This window comes from Balaenoptera borealis, assembly GCF_965194805.1.
Source record: "Balaenoptera borealis genome assembly, chromosome: 2".
Classification (NCBI taxonomy): domain Eukaryota; kingdom Metazoa; phylum Chordata; class Mammalia; order Artiodactyla; family Balaenopteridae; genus Balaenoptera; species Balaenoptera borealis.
In genome coordinates, this window is record NC_138867.1 from 46,782,314 (window position 1) to 46,808,216 (window position 25,903).

The 25,903-nt window shown below is 37.4% G+C and overlaps 1 long non-coding RNA gene across 1 annotated transcript; it reads right to left on the bottom strand.

Moving 5' to 3' along the window:
* Positions 1-1,257: 1,257 nt before the first annotated feature.
* Positions 1,258-25,903, bottom strand: LOC309624444. The gene is made up of 3 exons (XR_014241929.1): positions 6,311-25,903; positions 3,936-5,459; positions 1,258-3,630 (listed from the first exon to the last, which is right to left on the bottom strand). It is a non-coding gene; the product is annotated as an uncharacterized lncRNA (long non-coding RNA).

Sequence of the window (25,903 nt, forward strand, 5' to 3'; positions counted from 1 at the left end):
TTCGCTAATAATATTGTTGTAAAAAATCCCAACTCCTCCATGATTGTGTCAAAGCAAGAAGTACAGGAACCTCAGGAATGTGGTCTCTTCCTCACTCTCCTCTTTAACATGTCCTGCATATGCATCTGATTGGCCAAACCAAAAATGAAGATCCTGACTCCAGTGTACTATGCCTTTTTTCCTGAGGGGTATGGTCACATCTGGTCTTCATGCCTAGAGATGGTGACCTCTCGCTCTAAAAGGTGTGAATCTCTACAGGTGCTATGTACACAGCCCACGTGGGGCTTTTCTGCTTATCTTTTTCTTCCAAGTTCAGGAGCAAAAGGAAAGGGGTAAATAACAATGGAACAGATGGAAATTGAGGGCAATTTTTTTTAGGTTCTTTGAGCTAAGTGTGAATTACACTATTTTTGCCATCTTCAATCCCTGGGAAGTCTGCAGAATGAAGACCTATAACATGCTGACAGTGGAGGTCAAGGTTTTCACCACGGAAAGGGTCCCAGGTGTTAGAGCTTACCCTGTTTACTGTGAAGGACCATTTTCTTGTCCTCTGTTTTCCTCCCTAGTTTTGTCCTCCACACTTTCTGCCTACATGATGATCAGAAAGCTCCTAGTTACTATGTAGGTAAAAAAGCTATTGAAGTTACCATGAGAAAGATGTGGTTATACTTCTAATTGAAGGAATGGAATGAGTTTATGCACTTTATTTTTACACTAGTGAGGTAAGAGTACATACTTATATTTTACATCGTATTAATACTATGTGATGAATGTAAGTTTGAATGTATGTATTTTCTTACTGGTCCTACTTTCATTACTAGGAAACATTTGTCTTACTCTTTGGCATTGATGGATCTTTAGGACAAAGAGTTCTTTCCTCCTCGTCTCCAGTTTAGTCCAGTCTCTATTCAGAGGGTCTGTGAGAGGCACCATGGTGGAAAGTGCTTGGACTATTTCAAGGCTCTCAGTCTGGAAGCTGGAGGCCACCCTCCGCATTTCAGAATTATCCCTCCCATGTGTGGACATGTAATGGCAAAACACTATGCTCAGGCATTAAATGGACTTTAGGAGAGGGGTTCTGCAAAGTGTGTCCTTCTGTTTGTCTAACTTATTAATGAATCCTCTACTTGAAACTTCAAATTATGGAAATTATTATTATATATAATAATAATTATATATAATTATTATTATATATAATATATAATATATATATTATATTTATTATATATAATAATAGAGTTGTCTTCTTTATTATTATATATAATAATAGAGTGGTCTTCATATGAAGTATACCAGTTTTAATACTTTTATTCTCTCTATGGTTAAAGCCTTGACAGTATCAAATAAGGTGACTGGCTTGACCAGTAATCAGGCTACCAGGCATGAAAAGTATTGAAGGCATTAAAAGAATAAAATTTATTATAATGGACCATGTAGTTACTGTTTTGAGCTGTTCAGAAAGTCTTCCCATTACCATTTTTAAATATAATGTTACTTTGCCCACGCTTGCCTACCCATTCCTAGTAACCTGCCTCAGAGGTAGGGCAGTGACTCAGGCCTGACCCATTTCATTCCTCTGGATTCTGGGATTTGTCCAGCAAAGGGCATGCTATTCAAACCAGGCAGTTGAATATCTGATCTCTTCTGGCTCATAACTGTTGCTTGACATTTATGGTTACAGATCTATTGTTTTGTCTTGAGCACTGCCTTTGACTTGTTTTAATATACAGATCCTTTCGCTGGGAAGGTAACTCCTTAATTCTGAAACTTAAAGCGAACTCAGTAAGTCAAAACTTACATTGTCAACAATAGGAGTATGTTGAGGTTGAGACAGAGAATACATTGTGGTGGACAAATGATGGGCTTTGAAAGGGGACTGTCCTCCCTGTGCTCTTGAAAACATTCCTTAATGTTTCTAAACCTCACCTGTAGAATGCAATAGTAAAATCTGCCTCACAAATTTACTATGAGGGTAAATAACACAGTCAGAATGTGAAGTCTAACCCAGCTGTATGTTAATCCTGATTTACTAGGTTAATCCACACTTACTAGATGGTATAGTCCTAGGGAAGTTTCTTCCCTCTATGAGCCTTAGGTGCCTTATTAGTAAGGTGCATATTAACACCCACTTCATAGATGTTTTAAGTATGGAATGAGGTAATACGTAAAAAATGCCTAGTGCTGGTCATGGCCTATAGTAAATGCACAATGATAGTATTCTATTTTTGTTAAGATCTCTCAATAACTAAGCACAGTGCCTCAAATATTAGGTGCCCAATAAATATTTATTTGCTAATCCTTCTCCCATCCTCAGTCACTGAGTATTGGGAAGGAACAGACATTGAGAGAGGGAGAGAGCCAGTGGTGAGCTGAAGCTGGCTGGCACCAACTTGCAAGAACCAATTGTTAACTTTGCAAGAATTTGTGAGTCAGTTTTTAAAGACTTTCATAATTAAAAATTGAACTATATTAACCTACAATTAAGTAAGTTAAAGATAAGGGCAATAAGTACTAAAAACTCATCCTTTTCTAATTGTTTTGCTACATTTTACTATTATCTATGTTTTTGAGGTTATTTATACTTACTCTGTCTGTGTGGGGCAAATATAATGCTGTGTTACTCGCACTGATCCCAGTTCCATGTTCAGTGACATCATGTTGGTAGCTTGAAATCAGCCACGTCAATAGTCTTTACCCTGTGGAAACTGGCAAATGCAGCATTAGATTGTTTTTCCCTCCAGAGAGCCAATGGTTAAATATGCCCTGGCACACTGTGGGAAGGACAGTCACTGACTAGCAGAAAAGGAGACTCCTCTGCTCGCAGAACTTCAGAATCTACATCAGGCTGCTTTGGGTTCTGAAATGACAACTTTACTTAGTAGAAATTTTCCAATCTTTGAAAAAATGGTATTTGAAAAATAAGGCACAGAGGTTACCCCCAGATTCTGATCCAGTGGGTTGGTGAGGGCTACACAATTTGAGTACCATGTCCTATGTGTCATCGAGAAATGAGATCACAATTGCAAGGAAACACCCATCAGAGGCTCAGTCACCCTCTGCTTCATTTTGATACATAAGAAAGGTAGATGAAAAAAATGTTACCACTTAAAATAAGTCATAGACTTTCTAAATAAAGACTTAGATAATTAGAGCTGAAAATACTTGTAGTTTTAAAATGAGAAGAACAATAACACTCTGTTTCTGTATTGCAGTGGCTGCATTACAAAAATCCAACAGTTATCAGCTTTCAATTGTTATCCCTCATGAAAGAGGAGATAAAGAAGATGAAAAGAGAGGGAAAAAGAGGAGGGGCAAAGAGAATCACTTTCAGAAAGTCAGTAATAGTTTAGAGCAAAGACATCGAAGTCCCTGTTAAGTCATAATTATGACGTTTAGATGATGGAGAAAAAGAATTATGGGTGGTTCTCAGCTAAATATATTCTTAGAACTATTTACATAATTCAAGGTGTCCACCAGAACAGTAATAAAACACATACAACGTAATAAGAACAGCTATATTATAGATAATGAACTATTATTCCTCTAGCGTAAAACATTAGACCCATCAACCACACTCTAATAAAAATTTTTTTAAAAGATAAATGAAAAAAAATTAGACCCTGGGCTTCCCTGGTGGCGCAGTGGTTGAGAATCTGCCTGCCAATGCAGGGGACACGGGTTCGAGCCCTGGTCTGGGAAGATCCCACATGCCGTGGAGCAACTAGGCCCGTGAGCCATAATTACTGAGCCTGCGCGTCTGGAGCCTGTGCTCCGCAACAAGAGAGGCCGCGACGGTGAGAGGCCCGCGCACCACGATGAAGAGTGGGCCCCGCTCGCCGCAACTAGAGAAAGCCCTTGCACAGAAACGAAGACCCAACACAGCCAAAAATAAATAAATAAAATAAATTAAAAAAAAAATTAGACCCAAATGTTACCAAAAAATCTGAGTGCACATACAATATTTGTTAAGTTCCACACCGTTCAAATCAAGTCACTTCTTTTAACCTTCATATTGCAAAAAAGTCCATAATAAAGCAAGGTAGGTCCTTCTTCATGTTAGATAATGGAACCAGCAAGTGATGCTTGATGAAAAGTGGCCAACTTTATAGATTACTGAGCACAGTGATTTCTGAAGGTCGGGGAACATGGTAAAAGTGGCCCCATGCCATGTGCCCGATTGCATTACTGGAGTTATGGCTCTCCAAACAGCACAACTATGCTGTCCACATAGTCCTGTTTATATCTTTAATAGAACTGCCATTCTATACAGTGAGGGAAGTGTTTTTGAGGTGTTGCCAGCTTTCATGGAATTTTCCAACCTGCGTTTATTCCAGTGAGTGACTGGTATAAGCAGGCCAAGTTGTGATTCTAGAATAAGGTCAAATGTCAGTGAAACCAGAACCACAAATGGCTTCATCGCTGCCCCTACTCTGCCATTCTCTTCAAAAATGTTAATCAGCTACAGATCAAAGATATTTACATGCTCATGTAGAACATAAAATGTATAGATTTATTTTGCTGCGCTGTTGATTGCCTGACGATCTTCATCAATATCCCCATGCAGGCGCAGAAGTCTGCTCCCCTTCATAATTAATATACTTTTTGGTTAAATATTGAACGATACGATGAGGTTGCAAGATAAATTTTATTCTCATGAAAATCTGTTGTATTTCTTCCAGCTGCCTCTCTTCATTCATGCAAAGTCTTAACGCTCAACACCCTTGCCTTCTGTCTCGGCCTACCAGCTCTGTCATGAATCTCTTTGTGACTCTATCAGCAGGAGTCACCCTGACCCTAAAGACGAGGTTGATTGATTTTCATTCCGTTATCGGGCTTCTCAGGGACTCCACTATCAGGACCATTGCTGGTGCTGAGTTCTTGCTTCCTCTGGGTTAATACAGTTTATAGAGTATCTCATAGCACTTCAGTCTTTTGCTAGTACACAAACACACGCATGCACACGCACATGCACACACAAGAACAACAAAGGGGAGGTAGCAGACTCAACTGAAAATTGGGAGAAAAGTGCAGGGATTGATGTTGAGACCCACAAACCAAAGTAACTTAAAACTGAATCTTAGCTGTTCCTGTTATGAGAAATCCTTCAGCATTCTACCATGTTATTTGCATATTTTCTTTCTCTTAACTCTTATGTACTTCTCTTTGTTTCTTTTCACTCCCAAATCTTGTTTATTTCTAACACAGCAGTGTTTAGGTCTCCCTCTTGGTACCTGGTCTTCTAATGATCCAACTTTTCTCCCAAGAACCTTATTAAGGTGTCCCCTTCTAAAAAACATCCTGTTACCTCTTTAAGAGAACTCCTGGCTCTAGCTGTTATCATAATTTTTAACCCTACCACATAAGCATGGGTCAATCACACAAAGTCAATAAATAGCTTAATGCACAAGTTGTATGAAGAGTTCCATAAATGAGCTTCACTTCTGTGTATATGTGAATATCTGTTCTTGTGTGTAGAAATAGCCACAGGCAGCACTTTCATTCATAAAAATGTTCATGAATGTCCCCAGATATTTAGTGTTATAGAATATTGTTGGACCACATGGTACCTTCATCAGTCTCTCCTACAACCTTCCTTTCCTTCTTGGGAATATCTGAAATAGAGGAAAAATAATATCTAGCATTACTTGGAGAAGTTCATTTAACAAAACCATAGTAAATATCATGCACAAAGCATGGACTTCAAAGTTAAACATTGCTGCAATTGGATTCTCACTCTGGCTTCGACTTAGCTCTGTGGCCATGAACAAATTGAGCCTTAATAACTCTAAAATTGACGAGCAAGTGTCCGTTTCAAAAGATTATTTTAAAAATTAAAAACAAAAAAATGTCAGTAAAATTCTTAACACCATGCCTGGCCTATAGTGTTTAATAAATATCAGTTATTATTATTAGTTTTATTAAAATATTCAGCATGATGTGGATCAACTATGTAGAGGCAGAGAGAATTCCTCTGAGCCCTCGCTTTGCAAAAGCAGTTATCCTACCTGTGGCATGGCCGCTTTAGTCCTTCCACGTGGACATGGAAAACTGGGAGGTCACCTTGCTTCTTTGCGTTATATGACAGCTCTTCACACTGAATCTCAGAAGCAGCCAGGAATGCCTTTTCTCTGCCACCTCAGCCAAACCATCATTCTCCTTTGGAGGGTGCCTCCAGCAAGGACCAGCACTGTCTTCCTTCCCCAGTTACTCCAGAGGCAGGGATGAGGGGATGCTCTTCCCTTCAGTTTCTAGCACAGGCGACCTAGTTGCTGAATAATAGGTACTAAATATTATTTTCTATTTCCCCCACCATTGCTATTACTGACCCCATTTTTAACCAGAGTCCACTGTCAGTTTCACACACAGTACAGCTGAAAGGTCTCTAGCCCCCAGAATTTCAGTTGCTTTATCATCATTAAAGCAGCTGGCACATTGGGCTCTCCATATATACCTGCTGAGCAAAAGAGGGTAACATCTGCTGTGATTTTTCTGATGTCTCCCCTTCCAGGGACTCTCCCTCCCTCCTTGGGGTGACGCCACTCACTCTCCGCTGATGCCATCCTCCTGTCCTGCTGCTCTCTGGCAGTGCAGGGGAGCTCAGTTTGGTCCTTCCCTCCTCACTAGCTCTTTCTATTCCCTGCGTAGCACTGCTGGAGTCGAGTGATTAAAAGTCTTACTCATAGACAACCGTAAACCACTGTTCATCTTTGAAATATTATTACATTTATTAGTCCTTTATTTACAATCTCAACACTTGCTGTATGAAAGAAAAAGTTTTTGAAAACTCATAATTGTTTAAAAGGGAAAATCAATCTTTTAAGAATGATTATTCTCTCCTCTGAGCCCTGGTTAGTCTTTTATCTGCTTCTCCACTTATTATATATTATAAGAATCAGCGATACATATTTAACGACTTTATTTCCTGCTTCTGAATGATAGTCTCCTTAAGGATAATAACCACATCCTCTGCACAATAACAATCATAATAGTAATGATGTTGATGAAACATCATTGTGGAAAATGGAATAGCGATTTCCACTTACTGACCACCTACCATGCCAACTATTAACATATCAAAACGTATGTATCAAAATGACCTTTTATGTAGGAGGAAGCTGAGACTTGGATGTGTCAAGGATTCACTCCTGTAAATTCAAAACGTGTTGAAATTTATGCTCTTTTCATTGTCTCTATGTTGCCTCTTCCCTACCCATGGGACAGAGATCTGGATCCTGTACACGGTTATTAACTATTGGCAGAGTCAAAAGGATGCCAGGAAATTTGGACACGGGGTAGGTGAAGGGGATTCTTTACAGATAACCCTTATTAACAAAAATTATCTAAAATTTGGAAGTAAGACAGAGAGGTAGGATGGGGGAGCATATCTTTTAATATAATATTGGGGCATTGATAACACTGCTCAAGGATACATAAGTCTAACCAATATTTTTCCCTTAAATTTTCTTTTCTATTTTTAAAAATTATTTTGTATTTTGGTTTTTAAAATTTTTGTCTAACATTCTTATATCAATAGTAGTTATATCAATATTATATAATGGATCAGCTTGATATGACATCTAGTCCAATTTAATTTAAAATATTGAAATATATATATACACACACCCATGCCTTTCCTTCAAATTTTTATATATGATTATATATAATATATGTTTTATATATTAAATATGATTATATATATATTTATATATTAAGATTTTACATATATGTACTAAGTATCCTTAGTGGATAAGGTTATTCAAGGAATAATAATGGTAAAGACCTTCAGCTGTATATGTAAGGTAATGTTTGTTTTTGTTTATCAAGGGAAAAAGATGGCAAATTTGTGTTAGAATAAAATATCAAGTTGATCCAGAATATGCAAGAGCAAAGAGAAGGACAAAAGTTGAACATGTAAAATGTTAGAAAAGTAAAAATACTGCCAACAAAGAGAGACCTCTTCACATCACTATGGAAAGAAAGAACCTGATTTATTATTAAGTATAACAGAGTACAGAGCCCTTAAGAGATGACAAAATCACTATAAAATTTCACACAATTTATACAACAAAGCACATTCAAAGTTCATGGGGAATTGAGGTAGGCATTTACTTTGTTAACTGTTCCCTTCTGAAAGAATAATATAACCTATCTCCTCAAGAGACAGGGGTTATATCATGAGATAAACTCCTAGGCTAATTCTGGAGCTGTATGTTTACATTTGCAGGGGTTATGAGGCCCTAGACCTTGGAGAAATCTATTGTAAAACTGGAGACTGGGCATATCGGGCCCCTGGAGAGATTTAGTTACCTTCCAAAGACCAACTGTGTCTTCAAGGAGACCTTTCAAGAAAGGAGGAACAGGTAAGAAGGGAAGAAGAGGTAGTTGCCAATACTGCCTGTGTTTATGCAGAGTTAGTCCACGAATCATCACTTTAACACACAATGACATGGAAAGGTGTGTTTAGCCTCGGCACTTCTGTTCAAGCAGGCTCTATTTTGATGGGCTCTTCCATTAAATAATGTTTTAAGAAGCTTGTGAATCTTTTACTGTCAAACAATATATTGATTAAAAATAGGTTAGATTTTCTCCTTGTTAAAATGGGAAGTATTTGGTCTTTTCTTAAGAAAGGATGGTAAAGCCGTACTTGACCTACTGTGTAATCTGCCTATGTAGCAGAGATGAGGATTCTCAAGAGAAATGTTTTTACTCTGTGTTGGCCTTATCTTCCTAATTATTCAAAAAGATAAATAACTAAAGTTTCTCAATTCTAAAATAAGCTAGAATTATTTACAATTGTGTTACTTTTTCTGTGTGTATTTTAAAAGGTCATCCTGTCATTTTAACAGGTAGTTAAGCTACAACCACTTGTTGTTATCAGGTATCCATCCTTCTATTGTAACCAGCTGACCAAATATCCTCTCAAAATCATTTTGATTTTGCCTTCCTAAGATCAGATCCTAAATTTGGAAAAGTAAAATTCTCAAATATCCTTTGACATTAAAACTGTCTTTGATATTTCCCTGCAGGCCCCTGGAAAATTGCAGGGAATTGTCATTTCACCTGTAAAAAGAGGGACGAGAAAAATCACTAGTTTGGTAGGCTCAATAGTTTTCAATTAGCTCAACACTATTGTAAGAGCTGCATGGGGAAAGCTGTAAATCAAAAGAGAAACTTGGCCTTCCCTACCATGGATTTTGTAGATAACATATTATTAACACAAATGTTCCAAAGATTGTAGACCTTGCAGAATGGATTTGGAGGGCCATGGGACATTATCCGTGTCCTCACTGTCTGTGATGTTCTCCTCACTGGAAACATGGCTCAGGCCCAGATCAGAGAGCTGTGCTTTGCAGCCCAACAGAGAATCTTACTTTCTTCCACGTTATTATCATCAGTTACTGTAGCAAACAAACTACAGCCGTTCAGTCTCATCAACAAGTGGTTTCTGCTTTTTCACTGATGCTTGTCTGAAGGTTACAAATTGCTTTTCAACCACATAGGATACGCTCAGAGCCCTGTAAAAAGGACTGTACCTAATATTCCTAACTATTGATATCTCAATGAAAAAAAACTGTGGGTATAGGCTTAAAGCTGATGGCTGAATTTTTTAAGATAGCTTTCTGAGCATACCAGCAAATTGAGTTTCTTTAGTCGAAAGAAATGATTCCATTAAAACAGACTGCTGACCCAAGATCTAGCAGAGCAAGAATTACTTACATCAAACTGAATAAACTGATGAAGAAAAATTAACTGAGATTATGTCTTTAAACATTATTGATGTTGTTTTAATGTTCTAGTTTCCGATTGGTCTATAAGGAAGCACCTCGCCTTTCTTCTTTATTGCTAATCCTCAATTTAGTAGACCATGTTTTTGTAACTGAAGTGAAACATTAAAAGAAAATCCTATCTGATTCTCACCGATTCCTCAGAATTCTGGAACAAATCCTGGGCCTCATTACTTTTCACAGTAATATATTTATTTTCCTAGGTTCAATAAGAATCTGCTCTCCTATTTACCAGGATATAAATAGACAAATTGATTGTGCAAGTGCCATAGTTGGTGTGTCATATTAGAAAGGAATACTCATTTAATCAGCTATGAGAAGCTCATCATTAAGGGATAAGCGTTGCCTTGATATATGAAGTTAATGCCTACAAAGTCCTCTGAGGAGAACAGGCCGGTAACGGGCTCACAGCGTTCCAGTTTCACGGGTGATGAGGAAGGTCACTTCCTGGTAGACGAGGGACCTTGGCTTCTTTTAGGAACTTTGAGGCAAGGGAAGCAGGTGAAAAACGTTTCATGGGCTTGGCTTCCTCTCCTTGGGTAGAAGAGCAAATAACTGGAAGTATTTGAAAGTCAAATCTGAGATTCTTTATAGAAATGTCCAGGAAGAAGTTAATCCTCTGGCCTCAGTAGTTGCACAATACCAAAGAGCTCCAGCTTTGCTGAGCAAATTCAAGGAGGCTCACAGGAGTAATTAACTCTTCTTGCTCTGCATATGGAAATAGCCAAAATATGAGACTGGCCTTTTTTGTGTGTGTAATCAAGAATACTCTTTGTCAGTTATTTATGACCAAAATGGGAGACTATTAGATAAATATTATCCAAAACCTAAAACTAAGGCAAAAATGAGGGAGGCATATCCATTGTTACTAGGGTCCTGTTTAACAAGCTTACCAGGTGATTATTTAATTCTCTAGGAGCATGCTCTTGTGTTTAACTCGTTATTTACTATTTAATTTGGCCCCAAAACATGTTAATTGTATATTTATGTCCAGTAGGAAAGATAACCTCAAAGTTTATTTTGTCTTTGCCCTATAGGACATCAGTAGTTTTTATTTAACCCAACAATCTCCCTTCCTTCCTTTCTCCCTTCATTCCTTCCTTCCCTTCCCTTCCCTTCATCTTTCTTTCTCTCCTTCCCCCTTTCCTCCCTCTTTTCTTTCCCTCTTTTCTTTCTTTTCTTTTTTTAAAATGTTTATAAATATCCAGTTCCTCAAATGCCTTTGGAATAGTTTTGCCATATTACTGTTTTCCTCATTATTAAAGTTTTTACATGTGTAGATTTTATATTTATAGGAGAGTCATTTATTTAACTTTTTGTAAATTATACTTTGATACTCTCAAATAACACACATAAGAATCTGTTTATTTTGACTCTGAGCAAGCCTCTTCTGCATTTCTCCTGCAAATGAAAAAACAAACAAAACTACGGACATTTCTCTATATTTGAATTTATAATATTGTTCTCCTGCTTCTAAAAAAGGAGATGAGGTAGTTTACATTTAAAATGACAGTGTGACACGTTTGAGCCCACATGGAATTTACTGCCAACTTTGAAAAATGTCTGGCAAATGAGTGGGAGATACCCATCAGAATACCATTTTCATGATGATCTAAGAAACTTTTTGGCATCCAGTAGATTCCTAAGCACAGAGTGCCATTTGGTGTTATACTGTCGTTATATCAGCATTTCCAATGGTGACATCTGCAGTAGTACCCAGTGGAGTGGGTGGTACCCAGTAGGAGCTGGTGATACCCAGAAGGGGATAGTAGTCACTGCTAGAAGCGACAGTGGTGTCTAATGCGGTGGTGGTACCCCACACAGTGGGAGCAACCTTTGAAGGAGACAGCTGGTCTATTGGCACCGGAGGCAGTCGGGAAGGGAATTAAGCTAATGTAGTTCAAGTGCATTCCTTATTAGAACTTGGCATAAATACTGCTCAAATGATGTCTCTTGAATATCATTATTCTGAAATCCATGTTTGACAGGAGTTCTCTGGAGAATGACTGAGGGCAGCTATTTTGAGGTTTATTGTTAACTGTAAAGAAACATGCATGCTTTCAACAGTGAAGCAGCAGTGTTGTTGTTCTGTTTGGAAATCAAGGACCCTGAATGTTTTTACCTAAACAGAGGCAAGTCACAGCACACCTGCAGGTGGAGCCAGCAAAGTCTTCAGAAAAGAGATTCAAACCTGCTCAAAAGTGCAAACATTGAAGCTGGGGAGGAATCCCCTCTCAGTAGTTTAGGAATCACTTGATAATTAGGATGTCTACAGATAGATATTTTCTCTTTTTTCTTTTCACATTTTAAAAGATGGGAGAAAATAAAGTTGTTCATGGACCTATTCAATTAAACTGACAAACAGGCTGCATTACCTGAATGAAAAGTAGATATGTAGAGCAATTACTAGAGAGTGTGTCATTAACAATCTTCAGGGAACTCAGTGGATGTAAGGTATTGTTAATGACAATGAGAGTACATACTACTACTGTGGAAAGTGCACGGGCTTTGCTAAGTGAAAGTTATGAAATAACCTCCACAGTTGAGTGAATGGTTTCAGTCCTAAGTATTCCTGTTGTTTTCCTTTTATACCAATTATCAGACTATTGAGAGCAAAATGGAAACAGAGTAGGTAATAATAGCTTGATGGGAACCCAGTGTTTTAAGCTTCCTTGGACTAAAGGCATTATCAAATCCATTGGTTTTAAGGGACACAAATTCTGTTTCTGAGAAAAATCTGCCTTTTGAATTGCCTCCCATTTGCAATAACATGTAGTGAATATTGTACCTAAGCAATGTTGGATTTTAGAGACTACAAGCTAAAACCATTTTCCTTGTCAGCTACACTGGTGTTTAAGAGGGTTGTACCCTTCATGACTAAGGGTGGGAGAAAGATTCTGATTAGAGTGAGAAAGGGGGAGGGATGGCCTGGGAAGAAACTGTCAATCTGCTGTTCACTTCCATAATAACTCAGGCATTTGGTGATGGCCTAAACTCAGTGTCATGAAAGAGAGATCAGGGGGAAATTCCTATCAGATATTTTAACACGAACGTCTGTAAACATTCTTTTTGTCTTGCATGGTATTCAACGTGTTTGCATAAAAGGGAGATGCAGTTTTTACAGAACCCATAAATCATAATACAATTGATCAGGGTGGCAAGGACTCAGAGAGCTGGTCCATTTGTTTCATAAAAAGATGCAGAGAGAAGATGTGCTGGAGGTCCCATATTAACTCAGTTACAGAGCCAGGACAAGAGCCTCAGTTTCTGGATTCACTGATAGTGTTCTTTCTCAGACCACAGTGTGGTACCAAAGAAAACTGAGCAAGAATCCTCAAACAGTCCAGGTCAACATTTCTTCTTCTCTTCTCTCATCAACCAGGGAATAATTAATCTTTCTTGTTCTATATTTTATGTGATAGATTTGATTATGCCTGTGTCCACATAGATTCTCGCTGCTGTATGGGCACCAGATTCAGTTCTCTGTAAGTTGGGAAAATGTCTTTGACTTTATCTTAATTTCTCTTTTTCTTTCCTCCCAAACACAATGAAATCTAGTCCATGTCCACCACCTATTTTAATTCAAACTTCCATTAAAGTGTTAACTGATAAAAGGCAAATAATTTTATCACAAGTGCCAGATCAAGTCAGAATAGTTTATTCTGGACCTAAGTTCAGAATGATTCTAAGCAGCAGATGATCTAAGCGAGAAGGAAAGATGCTTATATTGGTTAGTGCTATCTATTAGGATGATGGCGTAAGGAGTAAGAATGGTTTTTAAGAATTTCAGTTGCTGCTTCAAAGAGACAACAAAAGCAACAGAATTGAGATTCAGAGACAGCACAGTACAGTATGTGTTCTTTGGATGGAAGTAACTCTGATGTACCTGAAGAGCTGGGTGTATTAAAGGCATGTAAAGGGAGCTGTCAAAGGCAGTGGTAGTATTGGAGAAGGCGAGTTTACTGGGCTCTGGAGTTGGACACTGCCAAGACCGTCGGTTACTAAGGTCATGTGCATGGCAAGATTGAAGTCGTTTCTTTTTTAGGAATATTAACTCAGCAGCAATGGGAAGCAGAGACTACAGGGACAAAAGGGAAATCACAAACAGCAATTGACAGGCTGCTTCAAAAGGCTAGGTGATAGCATACTGTATTTGTTTTTCTCTTTCTGACTTACTTCACTCTGTATGACAGACTCTAACTCCATCCACCTCACTACAAATACCTCCATTTCATTTCTTTTTATGGCTGAGTAATATTCCATTGTATATATGTGCCACATCTTCTTTATCCATTCATCCGATGATGGGCACTTAGGTTGCTTCCATGTCCTGGCTATTGTAAATAGAGCTGCAATTATACTCCAATAAAGATGTTTAAAAAAAAAAAAAAAAAAAAAGCTAGGTGAGAGGCAGTGAACACTTGGACTAGGGCCTTGATTATAAACCTGGAAAAGACAGAGTAGATATGAATGACACTGTAGATGTAGAATCAGTAGTACTTAGTGTCCAATAAGATGACTGGGTAATGGAAAACGTGGGTCAAATAACACCAACGTTTAAGCCTGAAGTGTTATGTTGTTATTGATATTAACTGTAGTGGGAAGGGTTACAGGTAGAGGTCAAGGATAAAATCAGGTGAATTTTGTTTGTTAAATTTACTCCTTCCCAATCAAGAGTTGTCTCAGAATTGTAGAATATTCATGTGAAAAGTGACCTTAGGAGACACATGTTGAAAAAAAATCACACTTGAGGGCTCCTCTATTTTTTTCCGTATCTGTTATCTTTAGTAAATACATCTCTATATCTTTATTTTCATCTCTAGATAGCTTGCAAAATATTCTAAGCTAATAACTATTTTTTTCTGAGAAATGGTTACACAAGTAGGGAATGAGCCACTTTCTAATCTTTAATCTGAAATGTCTAGCTGTTTATCTACATTACTACCGTTGAATGACTATAATCTCACAATTAGTACCCAGTTATAATATGGATTATTTTACACTGTAACCAAGAACCTAACATTTTTACACGATTGGGAACCATACATGTTGCTCATGACTTATAGGATGACTCCATTTGTAATGGGAACACAAGCCAGATACTTCTAATAGCTGCCAATACCCAGTTTTGTCAACTGCAAAGGGTAACAAGAATCGAAATGAATTTGGACAAATGAGAAAGACATTTTTCCAGAATAGTGCTGAGCTTAAACATAACATAAATATAAAAGCTTCTCAGTTTTATATTTTCCAGGTATCCTAGCATTGAAATATCATATTATGAATAATATTTTCTTGAATTAAGTCCTAAAAAGTACAGCCACAAAATATCCAGAACCTCAATGCTTTGCTTTCGATTTTCTCATTTGCTATACATAGTACTGCAAGCAAATTTACTTGGGACATGCCTTAGCTCTAATAGAAAATATAGTTATATGAATCTAATAACTGTTCAGCTTCAGTGTGGATTTTATAGAAGGGTACTTGGCCAAGCCTTTGTTTCACACAGTTGGACATGGGATAAGCTCAAATCAGTTCCACAGTAACCAAATCCAAGATTTTAATATTTTAACCACAAAGAATGTAAATTGTTAAAGGTATGTGTAAAATACAAAACACTTATTTTAAATTTAAAACCTAATGGGTTGTTCCTGACACCGACAACCTACTTTTGCTTTCTAGTACATTCCATTGCCCTTCTTAGCTCTGGTCCAGAGATTCTCCTGGTGAGGGTCTTGGCAGTAACTTAGCATCCCAGACTCACTAGAAGAAGAAACTGTTCTTTTTTTCTTTTTTCATGTTGACCATTCTTTTATTTTTAATGCAACTTTTAAAAGAAACTATTCTTAGTATTAACACTCTTAGAAAGAACAATAAATGTTAAGGGCTCAGAGGAAGGGAACCATAATGATTGAAGTTTTTTCTTTTCTCTCAAGAGCCCTATTCTGAAGCTCAAGGAGGAAACCTAGGATAGGACAACCAACCTGAATGGAGAAGGCTATGGAAGGCAGAGAACAACCAACAGGAATTTATCCTTTATACATAGGTCAAGGCAAAACAAATATATCCATTCTACTAAAGTTTATAAACACCTAGACCCTGACATGAATAACTGTGCATAAACATACATACACATACATATATCTAAAACAAAAGAACAGTGTGATTTGAAGATGAGAAAGAGCAGACTCAGTAATAGCCGAAGTGTTGGCCCTGAAGAGAAGAGGTGAGAGGGTTTACAGAAGTGTGAGGGTGGAGCCGCTGTATTTCTGGCCTCGTGTCTACCATGCAAGGGCTTTCACTAGAGTGACCCTCACACCCAGTTTCCTTCTCCACATCCTTACTCATCCCTTCCTAGAAGAGAAGGGGTGATGTATCTGATTCGTCATCATACTTTAGCATCATTGAACTTTACTACTGGTGTGAAAATTAAGCTGGTGAGTAAAAATCAAAGGAAAAAGATATAACATCTAATTAGATCAAACCTACAAGGCATCTGGTATTGCCTGGGAAAGAAACGGGTGTCAAGGGTGACATATTTCAACTTTGCTGCACAAATTCAGCAAGAGAACACCCACAATCCACACACTACTGTGATTGCCACATCTACATCATGCTGGGAATCAGGAGATCTGGAGTGGTTGGGGCTGAGAAATTAACTAGAAAACCAGGAATTGCTAGAGTTTCTATTGTTTTCCTATGGAATTCCCATATATATAGATAAGTGTCCCAAAGGGAAGGTGAGTGTGCTTTATTTGATGACTATGATTGACATTGCTACCCATAGGGCAGGTGGTGATTGCTCAAAAGGCAATGCTAATTCAATGCCAATAAGCTGAATGACAGGGCAACTGGGTCAATCAAAAATCTATACATTTTTGTTGTTCTTACTAGGTATATTTACTTATGTATATATATGAATGTATAACTACTTAGAATCAACATATGCATATTCATATTTATAACATATATACTTATGTTTTACATATATAATAAATACAGTACATATAGGAAAATATATTTTGGAAAATTTCAAATATGTACAAAAGTAGAGACAGTGGTATAATGAATTCCCCACATACCCATAACCCAGCTCAACAATTATCTACTAATAGTCAATTTGTTTCTTTTACACCCCCCTCATTTCCCTTTCCACCTTCCTGATTGTTTTGAAATAAATCCCAGATATGATATTATTTCATCTGTATATATTTCAGTGTTTGTCTCTAAAAGGCAAAAAAAAAAAAAAAAAAACCCTCTTTTAAATGTAACCACAATACTGTCATCACACTACATTTTTACTTAACCTTAATCTTATTTTTTATTACCTTTCTCCCAGACCTAAATTCTGGTTTTCAATAACACCCACCTAATCACTCAATTTATTTACTTATTATATATATGACATACCTAACAGGCTTAATACTACCATCAACAGTATGGTCGCTGAAAAACAGGTTAAGATTTTTTTCCACACTTTTCTTTGTGCTAAGAGATGTATTTTCAAAATACTGTGTTTTATTTGGAATAGTTCCTATGTCACTTCCACCAACTGGAAAGACAGATTCATTTAGTACATTTTACTTTTGATGTTTAGGGTTTGTTTTTTAAATTTAAATTTTGTTTTTTAATTATGTAAAATATCTACGTGGTGCTGAAATCAAACCCAGAAAACAGCTGATATCCATGGAAGTTTAACTTCTATTTCTCTCTCTTTCATATTATTCCCTCATAGCTCCATTATTATGATGATTATTGTTTTGTGTTTTAATTAAATAAGCATATCCTGACATAGTTAAATAGTAGCATAGACTTCACACTTTTTTTCACTTTGCTATTTTTACTTAACAATATATTCTAGAGAATATTCCATAGTAGTATATAGCTATATTAATCATTCTTATTTATTTATTTATTTATTTTTGGCTGTGTTGGGTCTTCGTTCCTGTGCAAGGGGTTTCTCTAGTTGTGGCAAGCAGGGGCCACTCTTCATCATGGTGCGCGGGCCTGTCACTATCGCGGCCTCTCTTGTTCCGGAGCACAGGCTCCAGACGCGCAGGCTCAGTAGTTGTGGCTCACGGGCCCAGTTGCTCCGTGGCATGTGGGATCTTCCCAGACCAGGGCTCGAACCCTTGTCCCCTGCATTGGCAAGCAGATTCTCAACCACTGCGCCACCAGGGAAGCCCTGTAAATACTTTTATTAAGGATACAAACCAATATAGATGACTTTTTAGACAGTTTAATTTTTTAACCTTATTGTATATTATTGGTTCCATGCTTAAAGTTAATTTTGAGGAAGCCTGATACAATTTTAAGTTGCATGGCCTATGGCAGTCAGGTTAGGTAAGTAAAGGGATCTTTGCTTGAATTCAAACTTTCTCATCAGATAGATGTGTGTGTGTGGATAGAAAGTGTCAGATTACTTATTAGTAAGGAATGAATCAGCAGTTAAACATTTAAAAAATGCATTCAGTTTTAAAAATGCATTCATTTGACATTTAAACATACCATATATATACATATATATATATATATATATATATATATATATATGTATATGTATATATATGGTATAACAATTCAACTTTTATCAAACACTAAAAATTTATTAAGTCTGGGACACATAAACATATATATTCTTTCCAGTGAATTTGTCATCTAAAACTGATCTATTTTATCCAGACTCTGCAAGTAATTATCTCTATAACTTTGAGCAAATGTGCTTCAGTTCCTATCTGTGTAAGATGAGGTGACTGGAATAAAATATTTCTAAAGCCCATTCCAACTCTAATGGGTATTAATCTGCTTCTGTGATAAAGATCTGAGATGTTCCTTAGAAAACCCTTGAACCAATTTTACCTGATTATTAGTACTTTTAATTTGTGCAAAAATCCATTTCAGCACCTCTTACTTGATAGATAAAAAACTAAATTTCACATTGTTCTATGCCCCTCCTGTGAATGGCCCAAGTGAACATTTATAATAGAGTGGTGTTTACGAGTGCAAGTGAGGGGTGAGGACACGAGGTGAACTCATTTCAGGGGTCTTGATGTCCATATATATAAGTATCCCTGGCAGAAGTTCTTCAGGATGAGCTATGGGGTGCTTCTTTCCTCCCTAGGTGATAAGGAAGAGAGGGAAGAGTGGGAGAGCAGAATCTCCAGATGTTTCCTGCATTGACATTCTTATTGGTAATTTCCTGTGCCCAGTTTGGAGGCAAAAGTTCAGTTAATGCTAACCACCCAGGGTAAAAGGGCCCCCTGAGTTATACTCCCTCATGCCTTTTCCTACATACAAATTATATATTTTTGGTTTGTTTATAAATTTGCTGTTTACCTTTGGGACTAGATTGCAAGCTCCCTAAGGACAGGGATCAGATTTAATAATTTAAACAAATGGATATTTGATAAAATTTTTCTTTTTTTTTTGCTTATCATAGGTTTATTTATTAATTACTATTTTCCACATACTTTATGAGAATCTACACTCTGTCGCCAATTCTTTTAAATTTATTTTTATGGTATTTTTATTTGAATTTATTAATTATTTACTTTAATAATTATAGTAAATGTAATACATAGTTTAATTGCATTTGATCCTCATTATTCGTGGATTCCATATTTGCGAACTCACCCATGTGCTATGGTTTATTTATAACCCTCAAATCAATACTTAGTGCTTCAGTGGGTCATTCATGGAGGTGCACATGTGCAGAATGGTAGAAAAGTTGTCACTTGATACACACGTTCCCAGCTGAGGTCAAACAAGGTGATGCCTTATTTTTCAGCACTCATGCTATAAACAAGTATCCTTTTTAGGATCTATTTAGGGTCACAGTTTTTGAATTTTTGTTTTTGTGTTTTTTGTTGCTGTTGTTGACAGTTTTGCTGTTTAAAATGGTCCCTGGGTGTGGGACTGAGGTGCTGTCTAGGGCCCCTAAGAAAAGAAGGCTGTGTTGTGCCTTACACAACAGATACATGCGCTAGAAAAGCTTCATTCAGGTAAGAGTATCATGCTTTTGGCTGACTTCAATGGTAATGAATCAATTTATATTAAATAAGGTGTCTTTAAATGGAAACAAACATAAAATAAGGTTATGTATTGATCTATTGATGAAAATGTGAGTAGCGGGCTTGCAGGAAACCTAACCCTGTATTTCCCCTGTGGGGCAATGATTCGGTATTTGCTAATTCAGTGTTTGTAGAGATTTTATAGAACATAACTCCAGTGAATAAGGAGACTCAACCGTGTTTAAGTTAGTTTATATTTTAAAACATGAAAGCTAAACTAATGAATATCTATACTTAGCATTACAGTTGATCCTTGAACAACATGGGTTTGAACTGCATGGATATACTTATATGTGGATTGTTTTCAGTAGTAAATACTATAATACTACACAATCCACAGTTGGTTGAATCTATGGATGCAGAGGGTTCGGAGGGCCAACTATAAATTATATGCAAATTTTTGACTGCAGGGAGGGTCAGTGCCCCTTACCCCTGTGTTGTTCAAGGGTGGACTCTAGTTGGTCAATAATAAGTGCCAAATAAACGACTGAATGATGACGATTGTAATCAGAATCATGATCTTGAAAAAAGGACTTTTTCAGGTAGATTAGTGTTTATGGTCAATAGTCACTAATTGGGATGGACTATGCCACATGGAAAGAACACGTCATAGCTTATCTCTACCATTTACTGACTGAGTTGCCTCCAGTAGATTCTTTAATATCCATGCCTCTGTTTCCCCATCCATAAAATAATGATTATGAGACTTATTTTGCAAGTTCACTATGGAGTTCTAGCCCAAAGCTTTTTGTAAATTAATATGAGAGCACTGCCGAGGCTAGTTATGATTACTGAAGACAAGATCACAGTTCTGGAAGCTGGACCTGCAAACCAGCCTGGGGTCAAGGAGAACTCATTATGAGATGCTGACTTAATGTCTCTTACCCATCAATGTCTATCTTAGAGTTCTACTTTTATAAAATGGTGTTAGACTGGATGAATTCCAAGGTCTTTTCTGGCAATAGCCTTCTAAGGACCTACGATATAATAGGCTTGAGCTCTGAAGGGGTTTCAAAGAAGTTGTGACTGGATCATAGATTAATCATACTCAGGACAAGGTCAATGCCATGATCATGGTCCTGGTCCTTGGAATGATCTTGATTTTGCTCAAGCCCTTGTGAAGTGATTGTCTCCGTGGGAAGCACTCTGTTAAACCCCTGTTACCATGACATTCTCTCCTCCAGGAGTTAAAGGTTAATAGCACTGAAACTTGAGGTCTTCCCTGGAAGTATAAAATGATGATCCTAAGAATTAAGGGGTATTTGAGAGCTCTTGATACTGGTTCCCAAGAGGATGACCAAATTAGGAAGTTAAAAATAAAGATAGATTGCAGCTCTTGATTTGTTTGTATAAATAGAGCTCTAGAGATATAGGTCAAAATATTCACATATATCAATGAACTGTCTAAATTTTATAAGGCTTAATTCTAAAGAGAGATGAACTAGTTATGGCATATAGATCAGATCACATGACTCCTGAACTTTCCTTTCTTTAGCAGTGAAATGGAGGTGACAAGAGGCTGCCTTAGCTAACTCATAGTGTTGATCAACAAATAAGACATCTTATAAGTATCCTTTACTGTAACCTAGTGGAAACTTTGTAAGTATTACATAATGACAATGGCAAATGACTCTATCACGTACAAATCAAGTGCCAACAAAAGACTTTTAAAGTTTCATTTTGGTCCATTGTTTAAGAAATTGACCAAGAAGAACTTGAGAAGCAGCAGTTTTAGAAATTTTAATCGATTGTTTGATAAAAATAAAACCATTCTCCTTTGTTCTAGTAAAGCATCCAGTTCTTTTCAATGACCCAGAAATGATGACTGCAACAGTGAAAATCTGATGTGTATGGATTCTAGTATTGAATATTCACAAACTAAATAACAAAATAAATTATCCAGAGACATATTTAATAACAAAATAAACTATTACCCATGTATACCTATTGTCTGAAATGGACTTTTAGTCCTGAATAATAAACTCACTTCCAAAGCCAAGTGATACAGGGATTTGAGTCTAAATTTGACATCTGCCTCATTAGGGATGGTACTGGCCAAACAGCCAAGATTCTGGGTAGCTATGGGCATATTCATATTAATTAAGATTATTCTGGCAAATCTCTTTACCAGGAAGTAAATAAATAATATCATTACAAAACTATATAGTTAATAGAAATATTTTGTTTGGTTGCTGAAATGTTCTGGTGCATGCTATTCCTTTCTTTGGATTCAAGGCTGTTCTTTCCACTTGCATAACTGTCATAGTGAGACACAAGGCTCTTTCAGATCTCTGTATGGCTTATTCCTAAAGTCATTTTCTAGTAGCACTGTGATGACTTATCCATATACAATGACCTCGTAAAAGTTATCTAAAGGGAGCTGTAGAACTTTTATTTAAATTGATAAAAACATCAAGAAGTCCAGGTATAACTCAAAGCAACCTTGGTTTTCTGAATGCTGCCAAAACTAACTTTGCTTTCAGGGGTTTTTAAAAAAATAGTGACACTGGCTAAAACTAAAAACAATAAGATGAACAGAAAAATATCTTCAAATACAATTAAAGGAAAATGATCACATTCTGTGACCAATCAGAACTCCCAAATAGTCTGAAATATATTTCTGTATTTAATTTTTAGTGAAAGGGTTGTTTATACGAAGGTATTAATATCAGAGATTTAGTGAAGAAAAATAATGACCTAGAGGATATTTTTGGGCTCTTCTTATACCAAGCCTTATATTTCAAAATCTGGTTCTGCCACGAACTGCATGAGTTTGATAAGTCACTTAGTCCTGTGTCATAATTTCTAAGGCTCTTTCTAGCCCTAAATCTATGATTTTTCAGTGAAAATAGCATCCATAATTATGATCAATTTCAGTTAGTAGTGAGGTTGGGGGAGAGAAGGAAAGCATTTCTGATAAACTGTAAATAAAAGCTTAAAGCATCCTATTTCCTAACTAGCTAAGTTAATTATGAGATTTTATTAAAGAAGCTAGTTAAAAATAATAAACCTACAATATTTCAATATTTTAGTGACCCTATATAATGGTCCATTGGGTTCAATTTTATGCTGTGTAGCAAAAATGGGCATCTGTTGTAGATAAATAAATACTTTTTCCAGAAAATGCAGGTAATCTCGGCAATGTGGCCAGTGATCCAGAACAGCTGGGTAGACGTGTTTCTTGTGGTTATCTTAGCAGAGGATGTAGATTCTTGCCTAAAGTTTCAGTTTGAATATCAGTCCTGAAGATAGGCAAAGTGAAACAAATGCATGCAAACACAGCCTTGGAATACAACTGCGTGGCGTTATAAATTACAGAAGGATTAAATTCTTGCACAAAGTTGGGAATGGTAGTGTTAAGAAGCAATTCTCTATGGGATCCATTCTATGACAGTCCCTAGATTTTCTTCATTCCATTTGCTCTTAAAACTTAGTGGCTGGCTCAGTGGAGTATCTGTCTGCTGGCACCATTGTCTGGTGTCTTGACAACTGTGATCATCTCAGACTCACCTGGGGCTCTGCAACCCAAACCCAGCTCTACCAGACTCCAAACTGGGGCCATTTTTGCCACTTTGAGATGCACATGAACTCCAACACTCCACTCCAGGTGTGGGTTTTGGCTTCCCCGTCAGAGGAGTTGGATCAGTTAGAGATTGGGTATGAGAAACTTCTGCCAGAAAAATGCTACTCCTTTTCTCTCCCTGTTGGACTCTTGGAAGATACAAGTGCTTCCAGTTGCTATGATACCATTTTACTATCCAAATTCTACGAAGTTCTTGGGACAGGAATAGTATCTAGTCAATTTTCACATTCCTCATCATTTATTCAGTGCTTTACACGGAGAAGATCCCCAAGAAACGCTTGCGAAATGAACACAATGTAACCTTTTTCTTCTTTCACATTTGGACTCTGACGATGTGACCAGATTAAAACTATTGCGTGTAAAGTGATCGCATATTGCTAATGATTCCGATGGTATCTCAACCTGGTGACATGTGATTCAACAGAATACAATACGGAGAAAAGCAAGTTAGGCTGACAAAGCTAACGTGAGGTATCCATAGTTTCCTGACTCCCAACTAGTACTGTGACAGACCTAATCTTTGAGGGAATTAATGAGACATTTAAAATGACTTTTTAAAGACTTTCTTTTTCTTCCCTTTCCACTTCTCATTCCTTGATAAAGAACATTTACTCTTCCTCCCCCCACCTCTGACTCCAGGATTCCCTGAAATTCCTTTCACTTTTCAGTCTGCCCGCCCTGTACATGTGCCAGTGTTAGGGTGATGGTTCCCCTCTGCACAAGCCAGCCAGCTCCTTTGAAACGTACCACCACTGCTCCTCCTGGTTATTATGACCCATGCTAGATTTTAATTCTCCTCTCTTCATTCCTGCAATACTGCTGTCACTGCTTTAGGGGAGCTTCATGGAAGTGCATTCCTCAGCTCCCTGGGCTCTGTGTCGGGACCTCCTCACCTGTGATTCATTTCTCTCTTCCAGCCCAGCAATGTATTCACGTCCCAGATCTTGTGATGACCAATAGCTGTGCCTCCTCTAAGGTCTTGATTTCAATTTTCTACCCTCCACCCCCCCCACCCTTAACCAGCATTTCTTGTCTTCCCACCTGACTTATTCTAGCTTGCCACCTGAAGCCTTTCCTCAAGCCCATCAGTCCCTCAATCCACATGCCCACTCTTGACTCCTCCCATGAGCTCATCACTTTCTTTCTCGTCCAACTTAGATTTCATAGTCTCTCACATGCTCCTAGCTGCTCTCTGTTATATTTGCCTATAAACTTTCAACCCTGTTCAGATTTAAGGTTTCAACTGCTTCCCTCTTGTAACTATGGGGATGAATGTGGCTAGAGAAAAATCACCCAAACATAATGACCAATTTATGATCACAAATCCCAAAGGAGCCCTGACCTGGCCAGGCAGCCCTACTCTACTGCCCTAATCGGTTCCCAGTGCCCTTCACTCCCACCCCCCGCCCCAAATCTTTGAGATGATTACATCTCTTCTCAAAATTCCCAAACCACTTCCTCTTACTTTTTTTCTTTTTAAGGTAAACCCATCCACAATAGCAGCAGAAAAAACACAAGTTCAGAGTTAAAATTATTAATAATTTCTGGACTGCAACAGCAGAGCATTGTGCCACAGGTGGGCCCCTTCTAGAAGCTGGACCTGTGTGACTACAGTGGTTGCCGGCCCATTAGCCACCTGATTGAGAGAGAGGTGCGGGAAGCCTAGCTCCGCTGCAGGGGTTGGCGGTGCAGATCCCATCTGTTCTTTTGTCTTCCACGTGTTGGAACATAGTACAATTTCCTTGGGCCCAGCTAAACATGTTTCTAGGTAGTAGTATCCGGTTGTAACAAAATGAATCACTACAAACAGACAACTGGGAACTTAAGATAATACTGATAATGCAGGCCTGTGAAGGGGGAAGGGCAGAAAATGGCAGAGCTGATACCAAAAACATTTATCAATTAATGAAATTTCATAAGCAGATAATCAAAATTTTGAAAATAATAAAAAGACTATTTAAAATAGAGATTTATATCTACAATTAAATTATGTTGTTAGCCATGAACTTTAAATGTATTTTGTGCCTTTACAAATGAGATGATACTATACTATGTATATGCCTATATTCAAATTGAATGCTTATTTTCTTATTAATAAGAATATTTGAGCTCTTAATTTCATTAATATCTGTAACTAGGTACAATTATAAATGAGACAGAGACAGGGTCAGAGCATACCTTAGAGAATTGGAATTCTTACATGTCAACAAATTGAGTCAGCGTCCTCCATAATATAACCTTGTACTTAATACATATTAAGGACTAAAAAGTACTGTGGACACATGTGTGAATGAATTATTCACTTGCTAATAAATTTCCCTTTGAAGCATCTTTACTGAGTAACCAACTCATTTACACTTGAACACCTTAATTAATGGGAAAACTTACCACCTCTGGAGACAGCCTCATTATTAAAATGTTACCACACCGCACCCTCCCCCTCCCCCCATATATACACACACACA